The sequence below is a fragment of the Theropithecus gelada genome, chromosome 1 (assembly GCF_003255815.1).
Source record: "Theropithecus gelada isolate Dixy chromosome 1, Tgel_1.0, whole genome shotgun sequence".
NCBI classification, from domain to species: domain Eukaryota; kingdom Metazoa; phylum Chordata; class Mammalia; order Primates; family Cercopithecidae; genus Theropithecus; species Theropithecus gelada.
Genome location: NC_037668.1, coordinates 8,071,077 through 8,082,983, shown reverse-complemented (window position 1 = coordinate 8,082,983; position 11,907 = coordinate 8,071,077). Strand labels below are relative to the sequence as shown.

At 41.6% G+C, this 11,907-nt stretch overlaps 1 pseudogene; it reads left to right on the top strand.

The window, feature by feature from the left end:
- The first annotated feature begins 8,020 nt into the window (after positions 1-8,020).
- Positions 8,021-8,934, top strand: LOC112606370 (annotated as a pseudogene).
- Positions 8,935-11,907: the final 2,973 nt, after the last annotated feature.

The following is an 11,907-nucleotide window of genomic DNA, read 5'->3' as shown; positions in this document are numbered from 1 at the left end:
AAGTGATTGAATCAGGTCTACCCAGATTATCCGGGATGATCTCCCTTACTTACGCAGGGAATTGATGAGTGCAGTCAAGGAAGCAACAGAACAATGACGACAACAACAAAGTGGACCAAGAACCAGTAGAGTGGTAGTTTTAGGGACTGCTTAGTAACCACAGTATACAGGCTGCTACTAGTCTGTCTCAAAAGACCCTGAGCATCAACATATTATAACAGGACATGTAATTGACATCAATAATGATGACCATAGTCACCATCATTCACTTAGTTATGCGCTACCTCTTTTCAAAACAGACACAAGGCCCCTTAATCATTACCAAAAAGAAAAAAAAAATAGTGTTTAAAATTGTCCTTTTCACAAACAATGCCTATTACAATTTTTTTATCAGAATTGATGATTTTTAAAAATTTTCATTTCCGCTTTCTCCTTCTTTCTTTCTCTTTCTTTCTTTCTTTCCTTCCTTCCTTCCTTCCTTTCTTTCTTCCTTCCTTTCTTTCCCTCCCTCCCTCCCTCCCTCCCTCCCTACCTCCCTTCCTTCCTTCCTTCCTTCCTTCCCTCCCTCCTTCCTTCCTTCCTTCCTTCCTTCCTTCCTTCCTTCCTTCCTTCCTTCCTTCCTTCCTTCCTTCCCTCTTTCTCTCTCTTTCTCTCTCTTTTTTTGAGACAGAGTCTCACTTTATTACCCAGGCTGGAGTGCAGTGGCATGATCTTGGCTCACTTCAACCTCCGCCTCTCAGGCTTAAACAATACTCCCACCTCAGCCTCCCAAGTAGCTAGGACTACAGGCATGTACTACCCCACCCAGCTAATTTTGTTATTTTTATAGAGACGGGGTTTCACCATGTTGGCCAGGCTGGTCTCGAACTCCTCACCTCAAATTGATCCACCCGCCTCGACCTCCCAAACTGCTGAGATTACAGGCATGAGACACTGTGCCCGGCCAACTTGGCCAATTTCTATCAAGAAGTTTTAAAATACGAAATTGGTTCTCAGAAGACTGAGTTTCTATCATCTGGAAAATGGGCTTACATAGAGACTCGTTTTTCCCTTGGTAGTGCCAGTGCTACAAAGTGCCATGGCCCCAGGTTGGGGATATACAGAAGGTTGGGGGACAGGTAAAAAGAAAAATCAGTGTGGCACCATGGAGGCTGAGAAGGCTTGGGGGCTAGGATAGCAGCATGCAGTCAACCTCCTGGCCTCTTGCAATAGCCTCAGTTCCTATGGCCCTGGGGCTGCAGCTGAAGCCTGTGCTTCCCACATGAGGAGCTTCCCCAGCCACAGACTCCCACTCCCTGTCTTGTTGAGGCCTCTGATCTCATCTTAGGGACCTCGGATCACTTCCTCACTCACGAAAGCAGCTCTTTGTCCAGCCGAGCCCCTTGGACCACTGACCCCAGCATCCTGCCCCCAGCTTCAGTTCCTAGCCATCTTCCTGTTACAGCCTCTCCCACACTCTTCCCAAACTGCTCTGTGCTTTCTCTTCTTATATTTGACCTCCACTGTCCCTCTTCTCAGACCTTCTCACTGAGTGTCCTGAGAAATTCTTGCTCATGGTAGGCATATGCAAGTTCGTGTCCCAGTTTTCCTGGCCTTAAGGGAAATCTGTCTCTTCCCTGAGGACATTGAGGTCTTCCCCTGGGGCCCTCGTTCAGGGAGGCTGCTTATTCTCCACATCCCCAAACCTTCACCTGTCTTCATTTCCAAGGCAGCTTCAGACTACTTTCTTCTACTCTCAGGTAAATATCCTGGCTTCTCTGAGGTGGGTGTCATGGTGTTCTGCCATCTTCCTCCCCTCTCATCTCCATCACTTACTGACTTCCTGTCCCTCCCCAAACACATTGAAAACTGACCAGCCTCCCAGTCTCCCTGCTCATTTTCTAGTGACTTCAGTTTCCATGTGGACAGCTAGTCCAGCTCCCAGCCTGACTGCTCCCTGACGTCCTCAATGTCACCACAGTCCTCTCTGGTCACCCTTCCCATGGGGCAGGGGGAACGCACTGGAGCAGCCCCACTGTCTGGACACAGCCCTGCCTCTCCTTCCCACTCTCCTGCCAAACCTTCTCCTGAGTCTCAGAGCAGCCGCAATGCCTGAGAGTTGTTGGGAATCCTTCTTCCTTTCGGCAACCTGGACCTGAGAGAGTCCAGATCCTGTTTCCACCACTGAGATTGCTGGTCACCTTGACATTGCTGAACCCAAGGAACATCTTTCTCTTTCTGAAATTCTTTGCTACACTTGACACCAGGATCACTCTCTCCTCCTTTTTGTTTTTGTTTTTTTTCAGAGACACAGTCTCCCTTTGTCACCCAAGCTGGAGTGCAGTGGTACAATCTTGGCTCACTGAAGCCTTGAACTCCTGGGCTCAAATGATCCTCCCACCTTGGCCTCCCGAGTAGGATTACAGGTGCAAGCCACCATGTCTGGCCTACTGCCTCCTTCTTAAAATGTTTTACCTTCTTGGCTTCTGTGATCCCACCCTCTCCTGCTCCTCTTTATTTTTCTCAAAACTTCCTTTCCTGATTCTTTGTGGACTTTTGTCCTCTGAGCCTATTTTAAATGTTGCAGGTCCTTCGGGGATATGTCCTTGGCTCTTGTCAGGATTCCTGGGTCACTCACTGGAATATGGCTCATTTATCCAGTTGTACTTGCCCTACTGCTTTTAACCGTGCACACGGTTCTGGAGATGATCTCATCCACATCTCATGGTTTCAGTTATTACACACGTATTGAGGATTATTTCCAGCCCAGCCTACTCACCTAATATCCGGGCTTTGTGGTCCAACTGCCTGATGGAAACTTTCGCCTGGGTGTCCCACTGGTCCCTTAAACTCATTATTCTCAAAACCAAATGCATTATCTACCTATAAATCTTTTCTTCTTTTGATTATTTCCAACTTGTTTCAAGGTAGAGATTTCAGATTCATGTGGTTTCATATCCAAGTAGTCATGTGCTGCTGTCACCATTGCTATATTTTTGTATCTGTCCCCTCTTCTTTACCCTAACTCATGTCACTATCATCTCTCAGCTAAATCACTACCGTTGCTTTAACGTGTTGTTAAAAGATACTTCAATGCACAGGTCCCTGCTTAATTCTCTAGACTAATTTTTCTCTACTATCTGCCTTTTATTAATACTTTTTAATCTAGTAACATTTATTTTTCTTCTGCTTCAAGTGGCTCCCTTATTCCCTCATTACCTAAATAACTCCTACTCAACCCTTAAGACTCAGCTTTCTTGTTCCTTTCTCTAATAAATTATCTCTAGTGCACAATTTCTCTTCATCCCATCTCCCTTTCCCCCAGAACTGGATTACTTATCCCTCCGCTGATCTCCTGTAATGTGTTGTGTAAACTCTATGTTGGTACTTAGTGCATGACATTTTAAATATTCACTCTATGTCAATGTCTCTCCCATAAGACTCAGTTCCTTAAAGGCAAGAATTACATCTTATTCTTCATTAACTTTGATGCCATGTATAGTACTTGACTCATTTTAATCACTAAATAAATATTTGTTTTTTAAGGTAAGCAAGCTAAGCAAGGACAAATACATGCAGCAGGGAGTGATATGGAGGGAGAAGAGGTCATGGTGATATCCGTTTCTGCTTAGGCTTCTGTGGTTCTGTGGCTGCCCCAGTGCATTGGCTTCTGCTGAACCAGCTAGAAGGCACTGAAGACCAGAAGTGACAATCACAGTTAGGGCCAGTGAGTGTGTCTCTGCCTGAATAAATTCCACAGCCCTCCCAACTCCCATGGTGCTGGTGTGGTCAAATTGCAGGGACCGCTGCTCCCACCCCTTATGATCTGAACTCATCCAGACCCTGCTCATGCTCTACTTTGCTTGTGTTGTTCTCTTTGATGGAAAAGGACATTTTTTATCTCTGACTACCGCAATGCTCCCCAATGTCAAGGCTCAGCCCAAGTGGACTTTTGCTATATACTTTTCTCCAAGACATCAATTTGTATTTAACTCCCTTTTTAAAAATCAAATGGATGTCATCAGTCTGGTACAATTTAGTTATAATATATTATCTTAGATAGGTTTCTATTTTTTTCACATGTTCGTCATAATTGACCCAATCCATTTGGTGAATGACAAGGCTTCCTGATGTCAGGGACCATGTGTTCATTTATGTGACAAGTAAGTATGCATTGCCTTTGTATAAAGTATCAGGCCTACACAAGGCATAGGGAGGAACAAACAGCGATTGAGACAGAAGTTCTACTCTATAGAAACAGATAGACAGGTGCAGCATTGCTTAAGTCGGGGATATGCAAGCCAGGGAGTACATAAGAAGATCTATTAAAGTGAGAAAATATTTGAATTCCTAATATTTCTAATTTTTGTTTCTAATAGTCTAATATTTCTAATATTCTAGCAAACTTTTTATCTAAGGAAAGAAATTAAGCTTTATAAATATTTAATATGTGAATTGATCCTGATTCCCTCAGTTGGTATCTATGTCATATAGTCATATATCATGTATGATACAAAAGGATCTTCGAGGCAGAGTGGGAGTTCTCAAACTCATGGGGGTTGATAGTACAAACCTCGGCCATTTAATCACTTTCAGTATACTGTGATGTATTGCAGTTTGAGTGTGCTTGGTTAAGAGGTTTGCTATTATCTAGCTTTAAGAAAATTAGCCCTCAAAAAGAGACCAGTGGCCTAAAAAAATAATTCATTTAAAGATACCATCACTTAAAGGTAATACTACTAATGCAAGCACAAGCAACCAAGAAAGTGTCAGCTGACATCCTCTCCACTCAATAATGAACATTTCAGCCATATTTCAGTAGAAAACAATGTTTATCTAAACAGATCTAACAAGAACTTGTCCAAAATTTTAAATGATCTAGAATACTAATTAATTAGGAAACTCAACCTAAGAACATTTTTTACCTTGAGATACACCTAGTAATAGTTCGACGTAATCATCATAATAAAAAATTTTAACAATTAAGCATGAGTTTTCACTTCTGCTTTGTATGTAAAAAGCTGCAAAGACTATTGTTCTCATCACAACAATGAGAAAAGTCCAGAAAAAAACAAAATCATAACTTTATTGAACCAATCAGAAAGCTGAGGAAAATAGAGTTATCTGAGCTTGAAAGAGAGATAGATAAAAGATACAAACTCTCTCATCTATAGCAAACCACATGAGAAAAAGCTGTAGGCCACAATACAAGTGGGGAAGAAGAAGTCAGTCACATTTTAAAGGAATTTCCGAAGGCTAAGTGTGGGTTAGTGTGCCAGTCCAGAATAGTGAGGGCACCAACTAAAGGAGTTAATACTCATTCACAAACTCCTATCTGTGGATTCTACTGAGTGCTCATGAAAAAGACAGTGAGTGGGCCTGCACCCACTGTGCAGGGCTTTGGGGATAAGCCCACCCTGTGTGCTGCCCCCAGTGTATGTGAACGCTGTCTAGCAGTATAAGGACAGGCCCACCCCACGTGCTGCTTGTGCCCATATGCACCTCCTTCCCAAAAGCAGGAGGATTTACCTGTCTACACTGACATTGCTGCCACCAGCTCCTGCCCACATGCACCACCCAGGAGACTGTGATCCAGCACACCCAGCCTGCCAGCATCACTGCTGGTGCCTGTTTGCACTGCTTGGTGCTCTGAGGGTTGGCTTGCTGCTGTTGCCACCACCACCAACATCACACACACTGTCTGGGCACCAGAGGACCTACCCTTCAGGATCTGCCACTGCCGGCACCATGCACAACATCTGGGGGCCCAAGGCTCTGCCCTCCTGAACTTGTCAGTGCTGATGCCCACATATATTACCTTGGCACCTGAGCACTGGCATCCTCGGCACACCCCCACCACTATCACCACTGTTGCTCGAGGACTGGCCCATCTGGTCATTAGCATCATCAGGAAAGTGTCACCACAGCCTCCACTAACAACTGCAGCCTAAGCCACTGAGGAACTTACAGATGCCACTGATGAGTTCATTACAGCTGAAGAAATCATACAAAGGCTACACTACTACACCCACCAAAAATCAATGCCAAAGTGCCTTTCCCAACCAATACTATAGAGACATCTACAGGAAAAAGTATTTCCCTGCAAAAGCCAATCGACAAAATTGGAAGCAGCAACTGTTACGATATATGTGTGGATATTAAGGTAAGGACACAAAAACATGAAAAAGCAAGAAAACATGACACCTCCAAAGGAACATTATAATTACCAGTAATAGAGCCCAAAGAAAAGGAAATCTATGAAATGCCTGGAAAAAATTTCAAAATAATGACATTTAGAAAGTCAGTGAGATAGGACAACCCAAATGAACAATACACAGAAATCAAGGAAAGAATTCATGATTTGAATGACAAATTCAACAAAATAAATGCTGAGGAGCTTAAGGAAGTCCTACATCTGGAAGCAAAAGAACTACATCTACATATATATGAAAACACACAAAAAATAAAACTCATTGATAAAGCAGACACACAAATGAGAAAAAAAGGAGTCAACTGATATTACTATAAAACAGACCAAATTGTAGAAGTAAACAATAAAACAAAAAATACAAAGCAATCAGAAAACAATGCACAAGATGACAATAACATGTCCTCACCTATCAAAAACTATCTTCAATGTAAACAGCTTAAATTCCTCAATTAAGAGCTATAGACTGGCTGCATAGATCAAAAAACAAAAAAAGACACAACTATATGCTGCCTAAAAAACTTACTTCACATGTAAAGACACACATAGATTGAAAGAAAAGGAATAGACAAAATTATTCCACACAAACAGAAGCCAAAAACATGCTTCTGTAGCTATACTTATATCAGACAAAATAGACTTAAAGTCAAAAAACATAAAAAGGGACAAAAAAGGTCATTATAAAATGATAAAGGGATCAATTAAGCAAGAGGATATAACAATTGTAAATATATATGTACCTAACACTGGAGTACCCAGGTATATAAAACCAATATTGTTAGAGCTAAAGAGAGAGACTCCAATATACTAATAGTTGGGGACTTCAACATCTCACTTTCATCATTGCACAGATCTAGACAGAAAAGCAGCAGAGAAACATCATACTCAATCTGCACTAGAGACTAACTGAACCTAACAGGCATTTACAAGACATTTCATCCAACAGCTGCAGAATGCACATCCTACTCATCAACACATGGAACATTCTCCAGGATAGACCATATATTAGACCACAAGACAAGTCTTTTTTTTTTTTTTTTTTTTTTTTTTTTGAGACGGAGTCTCGCTCTGTTGCCTGGGCTGGAGTGCCGTGGCCGGATCTCGGCTCACTGCACGCTCCGCCTCCCGGGTTCACGCCATTCTCCTGCCTCAGCCTCCCGAGTAGCTGTGACTACAGGCGCCCGCCACCTCGCCCGGCTAGTTTTTTTTTGTATTTTTTAGTAGAGACGGGGTTTCACCGTGTTAGCCAGGATAGTCTTTTTTTTTTTTTTTTGAGACGGAGTCTCGGTCTGTCGCCCACGCTGGAGTGCAGTGGCAGGATCTCAGCTCACTGCAAACTCCGCCTCCCGGGTTTACACCATTCTCCTGCCTCAGGCTCCCGAGTAGCTGGGACTACAGGCGCCCGCCACCTCGCCTGGCTAGTTTTTTGTATTTTTTAGTAGAGACAGGGTTTCGCTATGTTAGCCAGGATGGTCTCGATCTCCTGACCTCGTGATCCGCCCGTCTCGGCCTCCCAAAGTGCTGGGATTACAGGCTTGAGCCACCGCGCCCGGCCCACAAGACAAGTCTTAACAAAGTTTTAAAAATCAGAATCCTAACAAGTATCTTCTCAGCCCACAATGGAAAAAAAACTGAAAATCAGTAACAAGAGGAACTCTGGAAACTGCACAGATACATGGAAATTAAACAACATGCTCCTAACAATTAGGTCAATAAAGATATTCAGAAGGAAATATAAAAATTTTGTGAGGCAAATGAAAATGGAAACATGTCCTTTCTGCCCATGGATGCCGCGGAGGAAGCATTGTTAAAGTCTCTTATTCCCCTGCTGTCATGTCTAAGTCAGAGTCTCCTAACGAGTCCTAACAGCTGAGGAAACTCTTCATTGGAGGGTTGAGCTTTGAAACAACCAACCAGAGCCTGAGGAGCCATTTTGAGCAATGGGAAATTCAAGGGCCAAGTGTTAATGAAAGATCCAAACACCAAGCGCTCCAGGGGCTTTGGGTTTGTCACATATGCCACTGTGGAGGAGGTGGATGTAGCCATGAATGTGAGGCCACACAAGGTGGATGGAAGAGTTGTGGAACCAAAGAGAGCTGTCTCAAGAGAAGATTCTCAAAGACCAGGTGCCCACTTAACTGTGAAAAAGGTATTGGTTCGTGGCATTAAAGAACACACTGAAGAACATCGCCTAAGAGATTATTTTGAACAGTGTGGAAAAATGGAAGTGATTGAAATAATGACTGACTGAGGCAGTGGCAAGATAAGGGGCTTTGCCTTTGTAACCTTTGACGACCATGACTCCGTAGATAACACTGTCATTCAGAAATACTGGCCACAACTGTGAAGTTCGGAAAGCTCTGTCAAAGCAAGAGATGGCTAGTGTTTCATTCAGCCAAAGAGGTTGAAGTGATTCTGGAAACTTTGGTGGTGGTCATGGAGGTGGTTTTTGGAATGACGACTTTGGTCACGGAGGAAACTTCAGTGGTTGTGGTGGCAGCAGTGGGGATGGCTGTAATGGATTTGGTAATGATGGAAGCAATTTTGAAGGTGGTGGAAGCTATAATGATTTTGGCAATTACAACAATCATTCTTCAAATTTTGGATCCATGAAGGGAGGAGACTTTGGAGGCGGAAGCTCTGGCCCCTATGGTGGTGGAGGCCAATACTTTGCCAAACCGTGAAACCAAGTTGGCTATGGTGGTTCCAGTAGCAGCAGCAGCTATGGCAGAGGCGGAAGATTTTAATTACTGCCAGGAAACAAATCTTAGCAGGACAGGAGCGGCAGAGAAGTGACAGGGAAGCTACAGGTTACAACAGATTTGTGAACTCAGCCAAGCATAGTGGTGGCAGGGTCTAGCTGCTATAAAGAAGACGTGTTTGAGACAAATACTCATGTGTATGGGCAAAAAACTTGAGGAGGACTGTATTTGTGATTAATTGTATAACAGGTTATTTTCGTTTCTGTTTTGTGTAAAGTGTAAAGCATTCCAACAAAGGGTTTTAATGTAGTTTTTATTTTTTATTTTTTTGAGACGGAGTCTCTGTCGCTTGGACTGGAGCACAGTAGCACGATCTTGGCTCACTGCAAGCTCCGCCGCCCGGGTTCACGCCATTCTCCTGCCTCAGCCTCCCGAGTAGCTGGAACTACAGGTGCCTGCCACCAGGCTCGGCTAATTTTTTGTATTTTTAGTAGAGACAGGGTTTCACTGTGTTAGCCAGGATGGTCTCCATCTCCTGACCTCGTGATCAACAGAATAAAAGACAAAAACCATATGATCATCTCAATAGATGCAAAAAGTCATTTTATAAAATTCAGCATGTCTTCATGGTTAAAAATTCTCAACAATTAGGCACTGAAGGAACATACTTCATCACAATAAGGCCATATATGACAAACCCACAGCTAACATCATATTAAATGAGGAAAAGCTAAAAGCCTATTCTCTAAGAACTGGAACAAAAGAAGGATGTCCACCTTTCACCATTCTTATTCAGCATAGTACTGGAAGTCCTAGTCAAACCAATCAAAAAACAGAAAAATAAAAGGCATCTAAGTTAGAAAAGAGGAAGTCAAATTATCTTCCTTTGCAAATGACATAATCTTATATCACGAAAAACCTGAAGACTCCACCAAAAATCTCTTAGAACTGATAAACAGATTCAGTAAAGTTGTAGGATACAAAATCAACATACAAAAATCAGTAGTGTTTCTATACACCAATAACAAGCTAGCAAAAAAAGAAATCAAAAAAGCAAACCCACTTACAATAGCTGCAAAAACTAAAATACCTAGGAATGAATTTAATGAAGGATATGAAAGACCTCTACAACAAAAACCACTGATGAAAGAGATTGAACAAACAAATGGAAAGACATCCCATGCTCCTAGATCAGAAGAATTACTATTGTTAAAATGGACATATTACCTAAAACAATCTATAGATTTAATGCATTCCCTATCAAAATACCAGTGACATTCTTCACATACATAGAAAAGAATTCTAAAATTCTAAAATTCTAAAAACAAAAGACCTCTAATAGCCAAAGCAATCCTAAGCAAAAAGAACAAAGCTGGAAGCATCATATTACCTTACTTCAAAATATACTACAAAGCTATAGTAACCCAAACAGCAAAGTATTAGTATAAAAATCAATACATAGGCCAATGGAACAGAACAGAGAACCCAGAAATAAATCCACATATTTACAGCCAATTGATTTTTGATTAATGTGCCAAGAACATACACTGGGGAAAGAACACCTTCTTCAATAAATGATGCTGGGGAAACTGGATATCCATATGCAGAAGGATGAAACTAGACCCTATCTCTCACCATATACAAAAGTCAACTTAAAATGGATTAAAGACTTAAAGATAAGATCCGAAAGAAAAAACAGGGGAAATTCTATAGGACATTGAACTAGGTGAAGATTTTATGGATGAGCGTTTATTTTTAAATTTTTTTAATTTTTTAAACCTGAGGTCTCCTCTGTTGTCCAGGCTGGAGTGCAGTGGCATGATCATGGCTCACTGCAGCCTTAAGTTCCTGGACTCAGGTGATCCTTCCACCTCAGACTCCTGAGTAGATGAGACTACAGGTGTACACCACCATGCTCAGCTAATTCTTTTTATTTTTTTAGAGACAGGGTCTCACTATGTTGTACAAGCTGGTCTCAAACTCCTGTCCTCAAGTGATCTTCCCACTTCAGGCTCCTGAGCCACTAAGATAACAGGCATGAGCCACTATGCCCTGCTGTAAGTAAGACTTTAAAAGCACAGGCAACAAAAACAAAAATAGACAAATAAGACTATATTAAGCTAAAAACGTTCTGCACTGCAAAGGAAACAATTGATAAAGAGACAATCTGTACAATGGGAGAAAATATTTGCAAACTATTCATCTGACAAGGAACTGATATCCAGAATATACAAGGAACTCAAACAACTCAACAGCAACAAAACAAAACAAAACAAAAGCCAGTACTCTCATTAAAAAGCAGGCAACAGGTGTGAATAGACATTTCTCATAAGAAGAAATACAAATGGCCTACAGGCATGTGAAAAAATGTTCAACGTTGCTAATCATTAGGGAAATGCAAATCAAAACCACAATTAGATATCATCTCACCCCAGTTAGAGCGGTTATTGTAAAAAAGACAAAAAATAACAAGTACTGGTGATGATGTGGAAAAAAGGGAATCTTATACGCTGTTGGTAAAAATGTCAATTAGTACAGCCATTATGGAAAACAGCACGGAGGTTTCTCAAAATATTAAAAATTGAACTACAATATGATCCAGTAATGCCACTACTGGGAATGTATTCAAAAGAAAAGAAATCAGTATATCAAACGAATACCTGCACCTCCATGTTTATTTCAGCACTATTCAGAATAGCTAAGATATGGAATCATCCTAAGTGTCCATGAATAAATAAAGAAAATGCGGTATATATATACAATGGAATACTATCCAACCACAAAAAGAATAAAAGCTTGTAATTTGCGGTAACATGGATGGAACTGGAGGACATTATGTTAAGAGAAACAAACCAGGCACAGAAAGACAGTTATTGCATGTTCTCACTGCATATGTGGGAACTAAGAGTTGATCTCATGGAGGTAGAGATTAGAATGATGGTTACCAGAGGCTGGGAAAAGGTAGAGGTATGAAAAGAGGTTGGTTGATGGATAAAAACATACAGTTAGAGAGAAGGA